Source organism: Ambystoma mexicanum, chromosome 14 (genome assembly GCF_040938575.1).
Source record: "Ambystoma mexicanum isolate Mex_15411 chromosome 14, UKY_AmexF1_1, whole genome shotgun sequence".
NCBI lineage: Eukaryota > Metazoa > Chordata > Amphibia > Caudata > Ambystomatidae > Ambystoma > Ambystoma mexicanum.
In genome coordinates, this window is record NC_090940.1 from 476,539,999 (window position 1) to 476,561,214 (window position 21,216).

At 48.9% G+C, this 21,216-nt stretch overlaps 1 protein-coding gene across 6 annotated transcripts in view; it reads right to left on the reverse strand.

The window, feature by feature from the left end:
* Positions 1-21,216, reverse strand: part of ATG2B (autophagy related 2B) — a 5,509,925-nt gene that overhangs the window by 5,126,350 nt on the left and 362,359 nt on the right. The gene's annotated exons all lie outside the window — the stretch shown is intronic.

Here is a 21,216-nt window from a genome sequence, read left to right on the forward strand (position 1 = left end):
GTGTGTATCTTCTCAGTGGCCCGTCTATCCAGGAACGCCTGAAGGGACATTGCCATGGTCTCAGCAATGGAGGACATTATGCTATTCCCCTCGCGTACCCTCCTGGCTATCAGGACGATGGCAGTTGTGGTATGTCCAAGGGCATGTGCATTGATCCGGCCACTGGCCTATACACTTTCCCTCATCAACTGTACCTCTTCTAGGTGCTGCTGCACTAGGGTAGTTAAAGCAACCTGCCATTCCTCAATACGACGTAGTCGGCCGTCCATTTCCCTGACACTGTGGAAGGGTGGGAGTTGTGGTCTCATGATGCTGATTGGGCTGAATTCTGCAGGCTCGTAGCTCGTTTGGTCACTGGTCTCCCCTTTGTGTCTCCAGCATTGTCGGCTATGTCCTCAGCACTTGATTCCTGCACACGTGCATATGGTTGCTGTGATGGTGGTGGTGTGACAACAGCAGGTGGGGGTGCCTGGATGGGCGCAGCAGTGGTGACAATGGCAGGTGGAGCGGCCTGGATGTGTGGGGTGGTTGTGTCAGTGGTCGCAGCTGTGTCCTGGGCGGCGCCTGGTGCCCCTTGAGGTGCTTTCTTGGCACACTTCACTGTTAGATGAAGTGCCTGAGGGAGTCAGACAGGCATGTTAGTGAGAAGTGTGGATTCAGGAAGTACAGAAAAAAGCAGTATATGTTGGTTGTGGCTGTGCTGTGTCAGGGACATGGCGTGGTACATGGCATGTTACACACACATGCTTGTGTTATGCGTGCTGAGCTGCAGGATGTGTGATGTTTGTACATGGTAGACTACTGCGCTGGGGATACTGTTGTGGTGTACTGTCACTTGTTGGGTATGGTATTAGGGGGCGGGGGGCAACTCCCGCAGTGGGATGTTGACGTGGGGAGAGGTTGTGGTATGGATGGATCAAGCATGGGCGTGCTGCCTGACCCAGTTCTAGGGCCAGTATGTGCATTTGGGATCAGGGATCGGGCTGGCTGGGACGAGGGGGAAACATTTCATTGCCATTGTGTGCAAGGGTGGTCATGTGTGGGTGGAGATGGGGGTCAGCATTGCTGTGTTCTGGTGCCAGTGGAAGCGCAGCAGGCACACATGCAGTAAGCTGTGGTAGGGTGATGTGTGTGGGGGTGGGGGGGAGCAGATGCTTGGACACTTGGGAGTACAGGGTGCCGGTGCAGTGTTCAACATGTATTTCAGGCATGGCATGGGTCATTGTTAGGGGTCAGGGTGTATGTTCATGTATCTACCCTAGATGTTGGTTCTTTTGTTGGGGGGGGCACGCAGGGTGTACTGGGGGTGTGGACGGTGCAATTCCCATTTCAGTGATATGTTGGTACAGTGGTGGGAGCAGGGTGATCAGGGATGTTGATATTACATTGGGGTTACGTGTACTCACCAGCCTCTTAGGGTGTCCCAGCTCTGGCCTCCGCAGTGCCGACCCCTTCTATTGACTCCAGGTGCAGCACATTGCTGCATCTCTCCTCCCAAGGCATCAGGCGTATTGGTGAGTAGCTCCCGCCACCTGTGGCCACGCCCTGTCTCCTCTGTGCAGAGAGGTGGTTCCGGACCCTCAGGCGGAGGTCATTCCAGTGCTTGTGGCAGTCTTGCACCGTGCGTGGTGTTGTCTCTACTGCCGGCACCTTCAGTGCCACCTCCTCCGAAATGCTCTTCTTGCACAGTTGTGTTTGGTGACGCTGGTCATTGGTGAATAGCTCCCCTGCATACAGGACAATGGTGTCCGCAAGCATGTTCAGCTCTGGCTCCGAGAAGTGTGGTTTACGCTTGCAGGTCTCAAACTCAAGATTATATGCACCTAGTGTAATTTATTTGGTCCGGAGGGATGGATGTCGCCTGTGTGTTGCAGATTGCAATTGATTGTGTTTTTGTGATGGCCGCCGGCCAGTTTCCCGTTCCAGCGATCACTTTGTTTCCGGTCATGGTAACAGCGGCACTGCAGTTTCCGGTGCCATTTTCGGGGCACCGGCACCAAGGACACTGATTTTGTCACTTTTGGCGAGTTTTCACTTTGTTTCTGTGATGCTGAGGTTGCCGTTTGCAGCATGCCGGTATGCGCGTGCCCAACAATCCGTAATCATCTTTTGATTCCAGAACCACAGGTTGCCGGAAACAGTGGCACCGGCATGACGGAAACTAGAAAAACTTACCGTCGACCTCATAATGACGGCTATTGTTTCTGGTGAAAAAGGTTCTGTTCCTGTCCCCAGTGTCGGACTCCCAAACAGTATGGAGGAAAGGGGACGGGTTGTGCTACGAATATGAGCTGATGATGGTAGTTAAATGTGCCCAATGAGAGCATAGGAATTAAAGGTGATTGGATTTCTTGTGTATAGGTGTGATGCTGAAAACGCCGGAAGGACAGGGCCTCCTAGTCCTTGTCCTACCACTTCTGTGTGTGTTTTTTCTTTATGTTTTTTTACCTCTGAGGTCCAGTCTGGACCTCTATTTTATGTATTAATGTGCATTTGTTAGGCACTTATACAGTAAGTCAATTCTGGTTCAAAGCACCCACAGGGCAAATGGGAGGGAACATGGGATTGAAGGCAATGATTACAGTGGAAGATAAAAAGACAAACCTATTATGCCTTGTGAGTATTCAGAACGTGCAAGTGCAGCGAGAAGCGGGGATAAAGGGGGTGGGGGCAAGTGCTGGAATGTCTGTGCTCATGGGTTAGCAGCAGTATGGCAAGTGCTATGCGGCCCTGAGAAAGTGCAAGCCTACAGGATTGAGGCCGGTGGGTGCTGTAAGGAAGACATGGTATCAAACAGTAAGACAGACACAAGTTCAAGGGTGTGTATTGAACCTCAATCGAGATTGAAAAACGCCTATCTAATCCTAAATCTAAAGATGCGAACAAGCTACAACCATCAAAAATAATAACGCAGTCCTAGTCAAGTCTGTCGAAATTAAAGGGCCTATACTAATAAACATATTGGTCAAACAAGTTTATTCGGAAATAAGAAAATTTCCATTAAACGACAAAAAAAGAAATATAATTTACACAATTCCAATAATACAAAAGCACCAATTGAATAAAAGACGGATAAAAATAGATACCGAATATTGCAAAACACAATCAGCATTGATAATCATAACTTACACTTGCTTGCCAGTCAGGAGGGCATATTTTAAAATTATACATTATAATCAAGCATAAAACAAGACTCAACCACTTTTCCCCCAACATAATTCATTATTAGAATTGGTGGCGCTAACTACCCCCATCTTGTAGATTCAATAGATTCATTCTAAAATGCATCGCTCTTTTTAAAAAAGACAACAGGGCCCAGGATGTAAAAACTGACTCAGCACTCAGAAGAAACTCGAGTGCTGCCTTATGTAAACGGATCTCCGTTTTCTTGAGAGCGGGGACCAAGGTCACTCTGCGTATACCCGCATATCCTATACAAAAGAACAATAGGTGCGAAAGGTCCTCGCGCTTGTGACCACAGACCGGACAGCCGGCATCACTAGGAAAACTTTTCCAATTGCATGTATTTCCCTGTAGCCGGAGGCAGTCAAAGCGGGCCCTCGTGATCAACCACCTTTCTGATTTAAAAGTGCTCCTAGTCAAATATGGTTGAATTCCGGAGAGATTACTAATACTGGAGTGAAAAGAATCAGATTTCTGGGTATATCCCAGGAGAATTTTCCTCCTAACTACAATTTCACCCAGTTTAGCCTTATAAGCTGCCCCCTCTGGCTTAGTGATTAGAAATTCGGGCGGGAACAGGGCACTAAGGTTGACTTCCCCCAATTTTGCCGACACATAAGCTAACCATGGGATTTTTTTCCAACCTGATGTGCACAACACTGTACGTAAGATGAAATGGCACAGCGTTGCGTGTTCATTTGCCCACAGCCGAATCCAGAAAAGTAATGGTGCCATCGCCCACTGATCCTCCCAGAACTCTGCCCCCAATTCTCTATGAACAGCTAATCCGGGGGCGCTGGTCGGTAACCCCAGCAGGTTTTTAAAAAATTTATTTTCTTTACTCTGGATTACAGCCGCATTCTGGAAACCCCAAATGGCTGCGCCATACAGAGTAGTTGCCGAAGTTTGTGCACCATATATTTTCAGAATCACGTCAAGAGGCTGAGCTCTGCTTCTTGACGCAAATCTAAAGAGCCCACCTATCTGTTGGCTCATCTTTGCCGATTGCTTTGCCACATGAGCCCTTCCATTTAGGGTTTCAGAGAAACTAATCCCCAGATAGTCGAACACCTTGACTCTGGGGATAATTTCCCCAACACATAGCATGGGTTTCATTGGTGCAGGGCGTTTCCTTCCAACACATGCCATAACCGCTGACTTTTTGGAGTTAATTTTTAGGCCCAGATTATTCATAAAGGATGCATAAGCATCAATCAGGACCTGTAGGGCCCTTGGTGTTCTGGCTATTAGGACTGTATCGTCCGCATAAGCCAGAACCGGAAAGCCCCTACCCCCCAAAACCAAAAAATCTGCCCTTACATCGTTAAGGTCCCGCGAGAGGCCATTGATATAGAGACAAAAACAAATGGGAGCAAGCACACACCCCTGTCTTACACCGCATCCCACCTGGAAACAAGCTGTGCAATGCCCACCCGGCCCACTACGTACACAAGCCACGTTATCCGTGTGAAGGTCAACCAAAACCTGCAAAATCTCCCCGGGACAACCCAAGGACCCAAGCACAGCCCATAGCTTAGCTCTATCCACTTTGTCAAAGGCAGTGCTTAGGTCCATAAAAGCCAGATAAACTGGCTCACCCCGACTAAATACCGAGTTAGCCACCAAGATATAGAGGTTGAGGCTCTGTTCAATAGTGCCAACACCCGGACGGAATCCAAATTGGATGTCTGACAAGATCGATTTTGCCCCCATCCAATTTTCAATTCGGGCTAACAAAATTCTCCCAAAGATTTTGAAGGAAGAATCCAACAAAGAGATAGGCCTATATGCACTTGGACTGGAGAAGTCTCCCTTTTTGAAAATTGGAAAGATTATGGCCTTTTTCCAGGACGGGGGATACTCCCCTAGCTTTAGGCAGGCATTGAAAACCACTGTTAAGAGCGGTGCCCACAATGCGATAGGGTCCTGAAACAGGTCTGAGGGGATCATATCTGGCCCCGGGGCTCGGTTGTGAGCTTGAAGCTTTATAGCCTTTATCGTCTCCTCCACCTCAAATTTCAAGCAGACGTCTGCATGGTCTAAAACATCCTGTGCACACTCTAGCCCGAATAAATTCCCAAAATGGGATAACCAAGCCCCTTCTTCCACGTAAGTACCACTACCTTCCTTAGAGCCGCATCCCTCTGGACCACTTTTTACATAGGCCCAAAAGGCCTTCTGGTCCCCTCTTCGAGCAACGTCCAAAAAACCTTCCCAAGCTGCCCTATCCAACTCCTTTTTCCTCCTCTTTAGTTCTAGTTTATAGATCTTCCTGACTTGGGCAATGACAGTTCTACTGCTGGACGGATCCTTGAGGGTTAATAACAGAGTTTTTTTAGCCCCTTTACAAGCTTCGTCCAACCAGCCTCTGTTAGTATCCTTACCCTTTGGTTTGGTTGTTAATGAAAATTTGTTTGTGAAGGCAGCCATCAATTCCACAAATGACTTTACGATGACCCCCGGGGGTGAACAATCATCCAATATATCCAACACAAGGGATACATTGTCGGAGACAGCTTTATAATGTAGTTCCCCCCTTTGAATTTTCCCCCATTTAATTCTTCTAGTACCGATGGGTATACCCGTAGGAGGAATAGGGGCTATTTCCTGCGAAACCGCCTCCCCCATCAATCCCTTCAACTTCAGGCAGATGGGTAGGTGGTCACTGTGTGGATCAGCCAATACTTCAAAGCTTTCAGCTAATTCCCAAAGGTTTGTTGAGATACAGAAATAATCGATTGTAGAACTACCAAGGTGGCTATTAAAGGTCACTGCACCCGGTATATCTGGGGCCAGTCGGCCATTCACTATACGAAAGCCCCACTCCAGCAGCCATAAACTTAGCTGTAAGCCTTTAGGACAGACTCTCCCATCTCGCATACATCTAGGCGGGATATTCTCAATCTGATCCTCCAAAGGATCAAGGATATCCAAATCTATCCCCTCTCCCATTTTGATGTTGAAATCACCCCCCCAAATATAGAAGATTCTTTTATTCCCGCCCCTGGACAGTAGATCTTCCATGAACTTTTTAACTTTAGTAAGCCTGTCCAGGTCGGAGATATGGGGGCTATTGTAGAAGTTGATAATACATACAACATCTCCCTTGCCGGTAGTTAGAAATATCACCTGAAGGAAATCCAGCCCTGTCTGTAATTGCTCAATCTTGCATTCCAAAGAGGTCTTTATCAATATGCATAAACCACCGTATTGTCTTCCTCTCGGTTTCTTGTTAGCTGGGATATCAAAGGAAACAAAGCCATCAAGGTGCGGGGTTTCTATTGCCCATGTTTCCTGGAGTAGGACTACTGAGTTAGCTTGCAGAAGCTCCATCACCGGAACCAACTTCAGTTTGCCAGATGAGCCTGCTATATTCCAAGACAGTATGCGGAGAAGTGGTCTTTCCTCAACGCAAGCCTCCTGGGATACAGCCAAGGGTTGCACCATTACAATTCCCGCTACATCCTCCGATTGTATAATAAACATATTGCCAATACTTACTTCAAAATACAAAATAGTGTGGGAAACAATTTTATGCAAAAGAAACATGTTCAACAAATGATATTTCAGGGGGGCGTGGCTACGAGGGCCATGTAGGAAGACATGTTCCGGAGGGGCTCCTGTGATCCTGCAATGATCCTGAAAAATAGTGCATTAATAGATGCTTATGATCGTTGAAAATTTACATGCTGGTTTATGAACGTGGCGGACGTGCCCGCTGTACTGGAGCTCATGGGAGGTGCTGTGACGGAGTTCTATATATCATAAGATTGCGAGAGCCGGAGAAGAAGGATGATGTAAAATGGCCGACTGATGACTCGAACAAAGCAATCAGCCGGCTGCAAGATGGCGAGGCGACAGTAGCGGAACATAAGCCTGGAGTGCGGTGGATGGTGATGTGCGTGGAGCCCGGCACATATGAGGGAGATTCCCCGGACAGATTGCTGCAGAGGCTTGCAGGCAGCTGGGACAGCTGGAACCTCAGCTGTAGCATACGCGCTCACGAGCAGGATGGTGGCGGGAGCTGCCTGGAAGCACAACTACAGCCTCAATACCTGTGAAGAGCCGGGAGGATAACAATGTTTCCAAAGGACGCGTAGTCCAAGGAAACAAAACTAGACAGCAGGGTCTGGGACCGGGAGGACACGGGACAGAAGCTGGCGGCCTGAACTGAGGAAGTAAAGCGGAGCCGTGGTATAGGACATAAGTCAGCAGGATAGGCATGGAGGCCAGCTGTGCAAATAGCGATTCAGACAGCTACGCAACGGCAGCGCAGGAAGTGAACGCGAGGAGGTAAGCCGGAGAATCGAGCCCCAAGGAAGTGCATACTGGAGCAGAGGCAAACTGTGGAGCACTGGTAGCTCGAACGAACAGGAGGCACAAGAACTGTAGGGCAACCCATACGGAAGGCGAGCAGGAAGCGCCCGTGCACAAGACTGCCACCCATGGGGACAAAGAATGAAAAGCGAACGAGGAGCTGCACTGAGATACTAGACGGCACAGAACGCTCTGTGTGCAGGCCGAGCAGCCCGCACTAGACACGGACTACAGTCGGAGGAGGGGGTGTACCCTGCGCAACAAGAACAACCAGGTGGAATGCTATGAAGCGGTAGCACACCCGAGGGCACGGCAAGTGGGGGACATTGGTCCATTCACTTATGTAACGACCAGCGGTAATAGCTGCTGCTAACAGAGGTGCCAGGAAGAGATATGGACAATGTCGGTCTGTATACCTGGCAATAAGGAGCGATCTCCATGACGAATGTGCCGTGGCCAAAGGGGACAAAAGCGCAACAACTGGCAAACCGGGCATGAATCTCCGGGCATCCCCTGGGATGCACAGCAACCTGTGAACTATAGCCGGGAGGCTTGACTGGTGAACTGATTGGGACCACGCTTGATCGAATAATGGAGGAAACAGGGAGCCCAACCCTTGTGAGATCAGGAAGCGATAAAGCCCTGGAGTGCAGGCGGCACAATCACTTATAGACACGGCCAATGCACCCGCTGCCCTGAGGCTGCTAGCAGGGTCAGAGTAATGTACTGCATGGTCACGTGGGAGGGCACAGTCCATTCCTGCAGCTAAGCAGTAGTTTGGGGATGCTATCGGGCGGCCCCCCCTGGGCTCAGGCGCTGACAGAAGTCTGCCCCCGCTGAGGCTGAAAACCACAAGTGGTGGGGCCCACCTACGAATTTCAGCTGCAGCGCCAAGTCCAACAAACCTCCAAGACTGAAAGGTAAGCAGCCTACGCTAGATGATTACGCCAGGACACCACCCGACTCGGAAGGAGCCAGGAGCAAAGACAAGGCCGCCACTGGAAGCGCGGAAGCCATGGGTACGAACCAGGAGGTCCTAGCAGCGATTGCCGATCTGAAAGTGGCTTGGGAGACCAAGCTTGAATTGGCCATGACCGAATTGAAAACAGCGCTGGAGCTCAAAGTTGGGGCGCTGCAGGAAGAGGTGAACCTTCTCCGGCAAGATGTTAGGTCACTGGCGGAGCGCACAGAGAACCTTGAGAAAGAGGTGGGCCCGAACACAGCAGACTGTGCTTCACACAAACTGGAGCTCCATGCCATGGTGCAATGAGTGGGCAACCTAGAAAGCAGGGCGGAGGAGGCGGAAGGACGTGCCCGGAGGAACAATATCCGCATCGTCGATCTGCCGGAAGGAGCAGAGGATTTCAATCCCACAGAGTTTGAGACCATGCTGATGCAGGAGATAGCCGGAGGAGTCTTGTCCCAGGGGTTAGCGGTGGAACGGGAGCACAGGGCCCTAACAAGGAAGCCGCCGCCTGGCAATCCGCTTAGGCCGGTGATCGCCAAGATCCTTAATTATCGGGATCGGGAAAGAATACTTGAGCACTTCCGAAAGGGTGGAACAATAAAAAAAGGGACAGCGAACATAACTGTCTACCCGGATTATACCCTGACGGTGCATCGGAGTCGTATGAACTTTGGAACGGTCAAAAGGAGATTGCGAGAAGCAGGCCACAAGAACATGTTGCTTTACCCGGCAAAGCTAAAAGTTTTCCACAAAAACAGAAACTTGTTTTTCGAAACTCCGGAAGACACCATGGGGTGGCTCGACATGCAAAGCTGCCCCCAGGAGTCGGGCATCCAGACGGGAGAAGGAGCAGGAAGAGCTAAGTAATGCACAGGGGGAACACCTGTAGGTGCCGTGGCTTAAGACTATGGGACTCGATTATAGTCACTGATGCAGTTTATGGGCGGGTACGCATAGGTTTGAAGGGAACATGATTCGTGAGCACTGAGACTATTGGTTGGACAGGGAGCCTCTTGGGGCTTGTCTTTATACCCCCATTTAGAGTTTAGTTAGGTCACTGATCGTGCGGTGACACCCTGCTGGGATCCTAGCCTAGGTGCTCCAAGGCAGGACCAAACGCGGGGGAGCCTGAGATCCAGGGATGGAGCTGGGCAGCTCTTGGGGTTGGGGTAGGGAGGAGGGAGGGAAGGGGTTGTGTGCAGTGGTTTGTTGTAGTTGGGGAGGGAGTTCAGTTGGGGGGGTGGGCCTACACCCCGGGAAAAACGAGAAGAACCATCGGGAGACCTTAAGATAGTCACATGGAATGTCAGGGGGCTCAACAGTTATTTGAAGAGGAACAAGGTTATGATGTACCTGCGCAGACAAAGAGTGGACATAGCCTTGCTACAAGAAACTCATTTAACGCAAGAGAAATTGGAAGTGATACGGAAAAAGTGGAAAGGGACGGTAGTAAGGGCAGCATACTCAGCTTATGCAAGAAGGGTGATCACATGGGTGGCCCCACATGTCCCGTTCCAGCTGTTGCACTCTACAGCGGAGTTGGACGGTAGGATGGTAGTTATGAAAGGATTGGTGGAAAATAGAGAGATCTGCATTTTAAACACGTATGCCCCGAATCAGGATACGGCTTCATACTTTAGAACCCTGTATGGTAAACTCAGTGGTGGAGTGGAGGGGGGGCGGTGCTGTGGGGGGGTGATTTCAATTGCGTACTAAATCCCAACATAGATAGATCAGACACTAAAGTAGACAGACCTACTACGGTTGCGAAGGCACTGCAGTCAGTGTTGACAGATTTTGGGCTGGAGGATGCATGGAGGTCACGCCATCCGCAAGATGGACAATATTCACACTATGCAGCCCCGCAGGGCCTATATACTAGACTAGACTATTTGTTTGTCACACATGAACTAATGACTGAAATAACAGACGGAATATAAAGCAAGAGTCCTCTCAGACCACTCGCCACTGATGTTAGTGTGGCAGTACCGACCCCCGAGGGGAAGGATACCCACATGGCGTATGCGCGCAGAGGTGCTGAAAGACAACGTATTTAGAGGGGATATGCGAGAGGAGATAAGTTATTTCGAAATAAACACTGGCAGTGTTAAGACAGCGGGCACACTCTGGGAAGCTTTCAAGGTGGTGGTAAGGGGGATTGCTATAGCCAAATCTAGGGGGCTGCAGAATGGGATCCTAGCAGAGTTGCAGGACGCTGAAAGGGAACTAGAAAGGGTACTGGAACGGGATAGTAACACTAAGGAAGATGTGGAAATGGCGCTAGACCTGCTATAGAACAACAAGTTACTTCTTACTTTGTAACGTTCTTTCGATGGGATGTTCCTCTGACGTATTCCTTATCTTTGATATTTGTATCTCCAGCTTGCTGGCCTCGTAATTTTTTTTTTTCCCAGTAGAGGGCGCTGTGCGTCGACGTCCGTCGAGTAGGTGCTCCTCGACGGCCACCGTATCGACGCCGACGTCATCATGCCTATAAATGGCCACGCGCAGCGTCCGTTGCTCAGTTCCGTTTTGTAGAGTAAAGTAGTTATTGTATGAATGGTTACTACCCTTGAAGGAGCGTAAGCTGCAACCACAAGGGAAATATTACTGCGGGGATGGATGGGAGGGGCGATAAGGAATACATCGGGGGAACATCCCATCGAAAGAACGTTACAAGGTAAGAAGTAACTTGTTCTTCGAAGGGATTGTGTCCTCCGACGTATTCCTTATCTTTGATAGACTCCCATAGCAGTGGTATGTGATTGGTGGCGGGAGTAAGAGATGCCATATTACCCTTTAAGAATGAACAGCGTGTAACACAGCTTTGCCAAATCTAGTCTCTTGACTAGAGGAGGAATCCAGGCTATAACATTTGGTAAAGGTATGTGCGGACGACCATGTGGCAGCCGCACATATGTCTCTAATTGGTACCCCTCTCTGAAGAACTGAGGATGTTGCGATACCTCTGGTGGAATGAGCCCTTAGATTTTGGGGGGGCTCTTTCCCTGCCAATTTGTAGCATTCCAGAATGGCTAAAATAATCCATCTGGAGATGGTTTGTTTGGTTATTGGTAATCCCAATTTATGTCCTGCGTAACCTACAAAGAGTTGGTCTGCTTGTCTAATTTTAGCAAGTCTACTGATGTAAAAACTCAAGGCTCGCTTAGGGTCCAGCCTGTGTAGTCTCTCTTCCTCTTTCCCTGGATGGGGAGGAGGATAGAATGAAGGTAGAGTAATCTTCTGAGTAATGTGAAATTCTGAAACTACCTTTGGAAGGAAGTTAGGCTTCACCTGTAGCACTACTTTGTCCTTGTGAAAAGTTGTATGAGGAGGTTCACAAGAAAGGGCTTGTATCTCGCTAACCCTTCTAGCAGATGTTAATGCTACCAATAAAAAAGTTTTGAGGGTAAGAAACTTCAATGAACAAGAGTGGAGTGGTTCAAAAGGGGCACCTTTTAGGAAGTTTAAAACTAGATTTAAGTCCCATAAGGGAACTTGGAATGGTCTTGGAGGGTAAACATTAGTTAGACCTTTCAGGTATTGTATTACCAATGGAATTTTGAAATACGATGGCTCCTCTGCAGTGCGCTTAAAGAACGATAGCGCTGCTAGATAGCCCTTAATAGTGCCAATTTGAAGGCCCGAATTTGCCAAATAAAGTGAGAAGGATAACACCGCAGGTGTACCACATGAAAAGGGTTCGATATTCTTTTCTCTGCACCAGCTGCACAATTTATTCCATCGGCAGCGGTATAGAGTCTTAGTTGCTGGTCTTCTGGCCGAAAGCAACACCTCCATGACGTCATCTGGAAGGTCCCAATCCTTGTACCTCAACCTTTCAGATGCCAAGCGTAAAGGTTGAGGGTCTTGATGGCTGGATGGAGAACCTGACCTCCCTTCTGCGAGAGAAGATCCTCTCTGTACGGTAGACGAATTGGAGGACAGATGGACATGTCCAGAAGGTCCGGGTACCACGTTCTCCTGGCCCAATCCGGGGCAATTAGGATCATGGTCTTCCGAAACCTTCTCAACCTCCTGATCATTTGAGGAATGACAGGGACCGGAGGAAACACGTACAGAAGTGGGAACTCCCAGTCCACTACGAACGCGTCTCCTAGAGATCCTCTCGGGGGAAATTCCCTTGAGCAAAATCTGTCGCACTTCCTGTTGATACTGGTGGCGAACAGATCCACTTGAGGGGTTCCCCAAAGGGCGAAGATCTCTTGAAGGACTTCCTGAGCTATCTCCCATTCGTGGGAGACTGTGTTCTGCCTGCTCAGAGCGTCCGCTGTCAAGTTCTTCTCTCCGGCTAGGTGAATTGCCGATAGAGAGATTCCTTCCTGAATTGCCCAAAACCAGAGCTGCATCGCCTCTCTGCACAGTGGTAGTGACCCTACGCCTCCTCTTTTGTTGAGGTAGTGCATGGCCACTGTATTGTCCGTCATTATCAGGACGTTTCTTCCCCGTACAGACGGCAGAAAAGCCTTCAGTGCCAGTCTGATGGCTCTCAGCTCCAACAGGTTGATGTGTAGTCTGGATTCCGATGGAGACCAACGACCGCTGATGGTCAAGTCGTTGGCATGGGCTCCCCACCCTGTGAGTGAGGCGTCTGTGACTACTGTTATCTCCGGCCATGGTTGCCAAAACAGTTCTCCTTTCAAGATTTTCTCTGGAGAGGCCCACCATATAAGGTCGTGGGCTACCTTGTCCGAAATCCGGAGGAGATCTGTCATCCTCCCTGAGAATTGTGACCACTGAGTCCTCAGTGCCCACTGAAGGGATTTCATTCTCAGGCGGGCCTGTGGCACAAGGAATATGCAGGATGCCATGAGGCCTAGCAACCTCAAAAAGTAGTAGGCTGGGAGACGTTGGGCATTTTGAAATCTGGTGACCATCTGCTGACTATCTTGAGCCCTCACCTCTGGTGGCGAGGCTTTTCCCAGGGACGTGTCCAGGACTGCTCCAATGAATTGGAGTCTCTGTGATAGTATCATCTGTGACTTCTTTAAATTGAGGGAGAAGCCCAGCCTGTGAAGGGAGTGGCAGACATAATCTAGTTGGATCCGAGCTTGTTCCGAAGAAACTGCTTTGATCAACCAATCATCCAGGTAGGGGTAGACGTGAATCCCTTCCCTCCTTAGACTTGCAGCCACAACGACATTAGCTTGGTGAAGACCCTCGGGGCGGAGGTCAGCCCAAATGGCAGAACTCGAAATTGATAATGAGAGTTGCCAATTGCGAACCTCAGGTACTTCCTGTGCTTGGGATGGATAGGCACATGGAAATAAGCATCCTGAAGGTCCAGAGATACCAACCAGTCCTTAAACTGGAGGGCCTGAAGGATCTGAGAGAGCGTTACCATCTTGAACTTGTCCTTCCTGAGGAACTTGTTCAATTCTCCTAAGTCCAGGATGGGTCTCAGTCCTCCGTCTTTCTTTGGTATGAGAAAGTAGGGGGGAGTACCAGCCCTTGTTCCTGTCCGCTACAGGTACCGGTTCTATGGCACCTTTCTCTAGCAGGTCTACAACTTCCTGCAAGAGGAGCGGATCCGGCACTTTCAGAGGGCTGTTCCCCGGTGGATGTCTCTGAGGGATGCGTAGAAAAGGCAGGCAGTAACCTTGGGCAACTGTCTCCAATGCCCAAGCATCTGACGTAATAGCCTGCCATTCCGTCAGATGGTGAGTTAACCTGCCCCCTACAGGTGTCTTGTGATGGGAGACCTCAGAGTGGTTTGGGAGCGGCTGATGCAGTTGCCGAAGTTAAAGCGGCTCCTGCTGATGCGGCTTTCTTTCCTTTACCCCGTCCACCACGGGTACATTTTCCTTGGCCTCTTTGCGTCGGTCGTCCTCTGCCTCTTCCATATGAGGAAAAATAGCGAAAGGACCTTCCTCTCCAAGAGGATCCTGAGGGACGAAAATGAGTTTGACGGATAGCAGCACCTAGTGACTTAGCTGCTGCTTTAGATGTTTGTAGTTTTTCCAAACTGTCATCTACCTTTTCACCAAATAGGGATGAACCGTCAAAGGGCATATTTAAAAGTCTGGCCTGTACGTCAGAAGCAAAGCCGGACTTTCTCAACCACGCATGCCTGCGGATTGTGGTGCTTGCCGCCATGGCCCTGCTAATACTGTCAGCAGAATCGATGCCAGTTTGAAGGGACTCACACATTGCATCTTTACCATCTCTGATGATATTTAAAAATGCGTCCCTTTCTTCTCCTTCCGGGATGCAGTCAGCCGCCGATGAAGCACACTCCCAAAGGGTGTGGCTGAACCTAGCGAGCGTACAAGTTGCATTAATAGATTTTAAAGCCATGCTACAGGCTGAGAAGACTTTCTTAGCCATGGCATCATATTTTTTATCATCCCTATCCTGAGGAGCAGTAGGATAAGCAGAAGTACTGCCTGATGAAGTTGCAGCCTGGACCACAAGACTCTCTGGAGTAGGGTGCTTAGATAGGTATTCAGGGTCAGCAGCAGATACCCTATATTTCGCTGACAACTTCTTGTTAACTGCAGGGACAACTTCAGGAGTTTCCCAGTTAGTCAAAATCTTTCTTTGTAAAGCAGAATGAAAGGGAACCACAGGATCCTCCTGTGGACCTTTATCCAGAATATCTGTGAGGTCATCCTGTTGAAAAACAGGTGAAGGCGCAGACCAACCCATGAACTCCATAATTCTAGACATTAGGGTTCTATAAGGGGTATCAGCATGTTCCCCTGGGTCTGGTTTGACAAATTCCACTTCTGGGGAAGTGTCTAGGCCACTTGCTTCCTGTAATGCATCCTGAAGGTCTTTCAACCTTCTTTCCTCAGAGGCAAAAGTCTCTGGTTCAGGTAATGTGGTCCTCTGCAGCCCAAAAGGCCTTTCTTGATCAGAATCTTCCCTTTCTTCAAAAATTGAAGTTAAGGGGAGATGCTCTGGTCTGTGAAATGGTATAAAACCCATCTCTAAGGCAGAGGGAGCCATCATCAATGGCCTTGAAAAGGTCGATGTAGTTGACGCCGATGTAAAAATCCTCGAAGGCGCCGACAAAGGCGTCGAGCAAACTGGAAGAGGCCTCGAAGAACTCGAGAGGATTGGAATCCTGCTCGATGATGTCGACGACGTTCTCGACGTCGTGTCGGAGGCTCTCGAAGTAACCGTTGGCTGTGGAGTAGCCGTGGGTCTTTCTTTTATCGGCGTCGATGTCGGCGTCGACTCGATCGACGGATGCGTCGAAGAACCCTTCGATAACGGCGTTGATGGCGCCGATCTATGCTTCGAAGGGGCTTTCGACGATGGCGTCGAAGATGCTTTACTTCCCGATGGCTCATGGCGCTTTCGGGTCGACTCTTTCGCCGGGTGCTTCGACTCGCGGCGTTTAGATTTTTTGGCCTTTTCACCTGGGGTATCACCCTCAGCTGACTTCGAGGGGGACGAGGCTGCTTTCTCGACGACGCTTAGCATCTTTATTCTGAATTCCTCCCACTAAGCCTGAGAGCTGTGTTTAGTGGGGCAATTTACTCTTTCAGGGGAACTAGAAGACGACGATAAAGGGGATCTTCTTCGTCTTTTTTTCGAGTGTCTAGACCTCGACGAGTGGTGGGAGCCACTTCGAGACCTAGACCGAGAATGCTTTCGACGGTGAGGAGACGAATGTCTCGACTCTACCGTGGAAACTTTCGAGGAAGTTAAAATTGACTTACCTCTCTCGAGCTTCCCCTTACGCTCCTTCAAGGCTTTCGCCGTCATGGATAGGCATTCCTCACACTCCGAACACTGGTGTTCGATTCCCAGACACCACAAACAGATCCTGTGAGGATCCGTCAACGACATTTTCTTCCCACAGTCTCGGCATTTTTTGAAACCGGACCGAGGAGTCGTCGGGTCGGAGGAGGAAGCCATCGAGTACGAGTCAGTTTTCTCGAGGAAATATGAATATATATCGACTGATGAACTGAGCAACGGTATTCCGAGGCACACGAAGCGCAGAAAAATGGAACTGAGCAACAGACGCTGCGCGTGGCCATTTATAGGCATGATGACGTCGGCGTCGATAAGGTGGCCGTCGAGGAGCACCTACTCGACGGACGTCGACGCACAGCGCCCTCTACTGGGAAAAAAAAAAATCCGAGGCCAGCAAGCTGGAGATACAAATATCAAAGATAAGGAATACGTCGGAGGACACAATCCCTTCGAAATGTACAATATACTGGGAAAGATTATACAACCTCAACCATAAAAAGTACATAGAGAGACAGCATGCAGAAGGGGACAAACCAGGGAGAGCCCTGGCGTGGCTCTATAAAAATGAGACCCCTAGGCCCCCAATTAGAACAATAGTGAAAGAAGATGGGAACATAGTGGATACACAAGAAGGGGTTGATCAGGAATTTGCAGACTATTATAGGAGCCTGTATGAGGATGAGACAGAAAGTAACAGGGAGGAGATAGGAGACACACTGGAAGATATTGGATTACCCCAGATTAATGCAGAGTAGAGGGAGGAGCTAGATGCCCCGATCACCCTGGAGGAACTAGAAGAGGTAGTGTGGCAGCTGCCCACATGTAAAACCCCAGAGACTGATGGACTCCCAAGTGAATTTTATAAGGCATATAGGACAGAGGTACTCCCCCCCGCCCCCCGCTGCAGGAGATGCTTAATGAAGCATATGAAGGTGTGAAATTGCCGGAATCCTTACGTGAAGCGGTCATAATACGGCTTCCCAAGCCCAATAAGCCTGGTAGTGACTGTGGCTCTTATAGTCCATTGTCGATGTTGAACCAAGACAGCAAGATCCTAACAGCGGTCTTGGCAAATAGACTGAAGAAGGTCATCCATAAACTAATACATCCCGATCAGACAGGATATGTCCCGAATAGGAACATCTCGAATAACCTTCGGCGACTCCACCGAGTAGTTGAACATACCAATGAAGACGCAGGCGAGATGGCGATAGTATCATTAGATGCGATCAAGGCATTTGACTCGGTCAAGTTGCCCTGGTTAACGGCGGCCCTAGCCAATTATGGTATGGGCCCGGGATATCTTAAATGGGTTGAACTGTTATACAGTGCGCCACTAGCTAGAGTAAAGACGGGAGCTGTGGTTTCTGAAAGATGGCAGCTCAGCAGGGGCACCAGACAGGGTTGTCTATGGTCCCCCATGCTGTATATCTTAGCTTTGGAACCTCTGCCGATTCATTTAAGGCAGCAATATGATGCAATAGGTATTGTAGTCAGGGAAACACCACATCTAATCTCATTATATGCAGATGATATGTTACTGTATTTGCGCTACCCAGAAGAGAACCTCCAGTATATACTGGAGGTAATGAAGAGATTTGCAGACTTATCAGGTATAGCTGTGAACACCAGTAAGTCCTGTGTGTTCCCGTTGGGTAGATACAGAGGGCTCCCGTTAGAGCATTTGCCGATTCGACAGATACCGTGGCAGATCACAACATTCAGATATCTTGGGGTAGACATATACCATACGGTAGAAGCTGAACATAGGCATAACACAGAGAAAACAGTTAAGAAACTGGAGAGCAGCATGACGTTTTGGGTGAAGCTCCCCTTGGCAATGATGGGACGAGGGGCGATGCTCAAGATGGTGGCGCTGCCCAGATTGTTGCACTGCTTCGCGAACATCCAATACTCAATACCCAGGAAATTCTTTGCTAGGCTGGACGGCATATGCAGGGAATTCTTATGGCATGGGATGAGGAACAGGGTAGCCCTGTGGAAGTTCCAAAATCCACACGAGAAAGGAGGCATTCAATTACCAAACTGGGAAGTCTATTATGTAGCAAGCCAACTACAGAGAGCCATTTGGCTATGTATTGAGGAGCCGACCTTAGAACACAGGCTGTTTCAGAAGGACTGTGCCCCATACTTTTTACGAGAAATAATATGGCTGCCCAAATCAGAGCTGGGAGGTTGCTCGAGGATGTTGGGTCTTGGGTGGGGGATGTGGAAAAGGACATGCCGATAAATGGACAAGCCATCCCCATGCTCCCCACAGGTCCCATTGGTCACAGTGGTAGGAAGAGATAAGCAGCTGAGGTTAATGATCAGGAAACACTGGGAACCGGCGGGGATAGTAACGATGGGGGTTGTGTGGCAGGAGGGGAAGATACTGGAATTTGGAGAGTTGGTGGAATTAATGGGGTTAAGTGTTGGTCAATATATCACGTATCACAGGATAGTGCAACAAATTAAGGATACTTGGTCTGAGGTGGAACTGGCGGAGGAACCAGACGCTACTATGGATATGATATATGACGTAGCAGAAGGAGGACACGAAACGTCTAGAGTGTATGAGATGATAATGTCCCAAGTGGGCAAAGAGGTGGTGCAACTTAGACTGGATTGGGAAGGAGAAGTAGGGGCCCCGATGAGTGATGGTATGTGGGACAGAGCACAAGGATATCATAAAAAAGTATCGAGAAATGCTAGACTGCAGCAGATACAGTTGTATATAACCCACAGGGCATACCCGACGCCACAAAAGATATCTAAATTTAAAAACGCCGGACGCCAAGTGTGCCCAAAATGTAATGAGGAAAATGCGGGAATGGTGCATATGTTTTGGGCGTGCCCATTGATAAGTAGATACTGGGGAGAAATAGCACAGAGAATGGAAGACAAGGGGATCCACATGAAGGTGGATACAGCGTGGGCTTCTCTGTAAGGAGGGTTCCCCAGACCGCGTAAGCTTAAACATGTAAGCAAATTGAAAGATCTAGTGTATGTCCTGGCAAAGAGAAGGATAGCAATGGGTTGGAAGGCATGTCATAGGCCCAAAACTGAAACGTGGTGGAGGGATTTGCAGAAGTGGGTGGGGGCGGAAACAATAGTATGGCAGGAAGCGTGTAAAGGGGAGACAGAAGAAGAAGCCGGAGCCCTACTGGGTTGGAGGCAACTGCTAGCTGCACTATTTGGGCCTTCGCATGATGAAGCAAGTGATGGAGACTCAATGGGTTCTGCCGAAGAGGAATCCCCAATGCAAGAGGCAGAGACTGGAACTGTGGGGGAGTAGGCTGGGGAGGGGGGGGGAGGGCAGATACAGTGGGCCGGAATAAACAATGTATGTGTATTTGTGATTGATATTATGCATTCACTGTAAGTTTGGTTTGAGTTGTTATTTTTTGAATAAAATCAATAAAAAAATTTAAAAAATGATATTTCAGGATATTCAAGCCATGGCTTCCATTCCCCATGTTTACAGCACGGGACAAGGCGGCACGCTCGAGCTTAGCACAGTATCTGGCTTCTCTAGCACGAGGATGCAGTTCAAATCTTAGTATTGGGGCCTTTTCTGTCAAAGTCTCTTTGCCATTCAAAGTCTCTTACTCCAGAGGGCCTGACGCGACAAACATTAAAATGTTCCTTTCTTCTCAGGATTCTCATGTACAACTTCTTGGGTGATTTTCGATACACCCCCGGCCCAGACCCCCTTTAACACAAAACTTTTAATTGATCTCCCTCTGTCGGGGTCGGACCAAATCCATGTACTTTCCCATACTTTCTCTACTTAATTGAAATCAAAGACTTTCGACTGTGCGCAGGAGTTGACTTAACCAATCGAAGGACCACTTCGATTCACATTTATTTGTTCTCTTTCAATTGATCTCCCTCCACCAGGGCTCGGTCCAACTTTATCTACTTTTATCACTTCTCAGCTGGGTACCTTGCAGAGAACTTCAATGTAGCACCCACGCAGTGCCGGACCACTCTGTCAAAAGTATTGCAGCTTGCTTTAAAGTTCAATCACTCATCAGCAAACTTCACTTGCGCCTCTTATCACATGCGTTTTTAACAATGTTCGTTCCAACGCTTGCCATACAATGTGGCTGCTTGCAACCTTGGCTTAAACACAGACCAGTCTTGTATTGGTCTCCCCAACTCAGTGGCTATGTTGATTTCACGGACGCTGCTTTGTTCTTGGAGCCAAGGACAGTCCCACGGCAGCTGGCACTTCTTCCCGCCTTGATTATTGACACGGGAGGGCTCCGGGTACCTCTGACACACATTGCAGGATTCTTCAGCCTGGTTTCCTGGTCTTATTTTTCTTTTCTTAAGGTTTTGTAAAAAAAGTAAAAGTTTCTTGTCGAAAAGGTCAAGGGAACCTCCCTCCTTGCAACCCCCTTCTGTTTCGCTGTCTTTCTTCTCTCGTTAAATTACCATCTTGGAACTGCTGTTTCCTCGTGTGCTTTGCCTCGCTCCGAGTGTGCTCTCGTGCTCCCCCCTGTTATCCGTGTGTTAGGCAGAAACCTGTGCAGTTCCCTCTGGGACCACTGCAAAAGATTTAAGACTACAGATTTCGTCCTGGGAGGATAGCACAGCGGCAGCGTGCGCGTCTTGGAAGCAAGACGACACAAAGCCACAACAGGTTCGATCCCCGGGTCCGCGCTTAGAAACCTCCGAGTGTTTAAGCGCGTTATAAATACGTAACTAAGACAAAAAGAAAAAATCTAATCTTAATCTGTGTTTCCTCTGTAACAGCGCCTCGATGCCTCATGGGCTGCAAGTGCGCTTAACAAATGCAAATAAATAAATAAATAAATAAATAAAATACAGGTGTTTGGCAGTAAACCCACTTGGTAGCAGTCTGTACCACACAGATTCACTTGGTAGCTGTGGCTGAGCATTCAGACTTCCCTCAAGAAGAGTTAGGCAGTATACAGAGTATTCACAATAGGTCAAAAGAAGACAGTAGAACAAGCAAACACTGACCAGAGCCTGGTGTAAAAGAGATA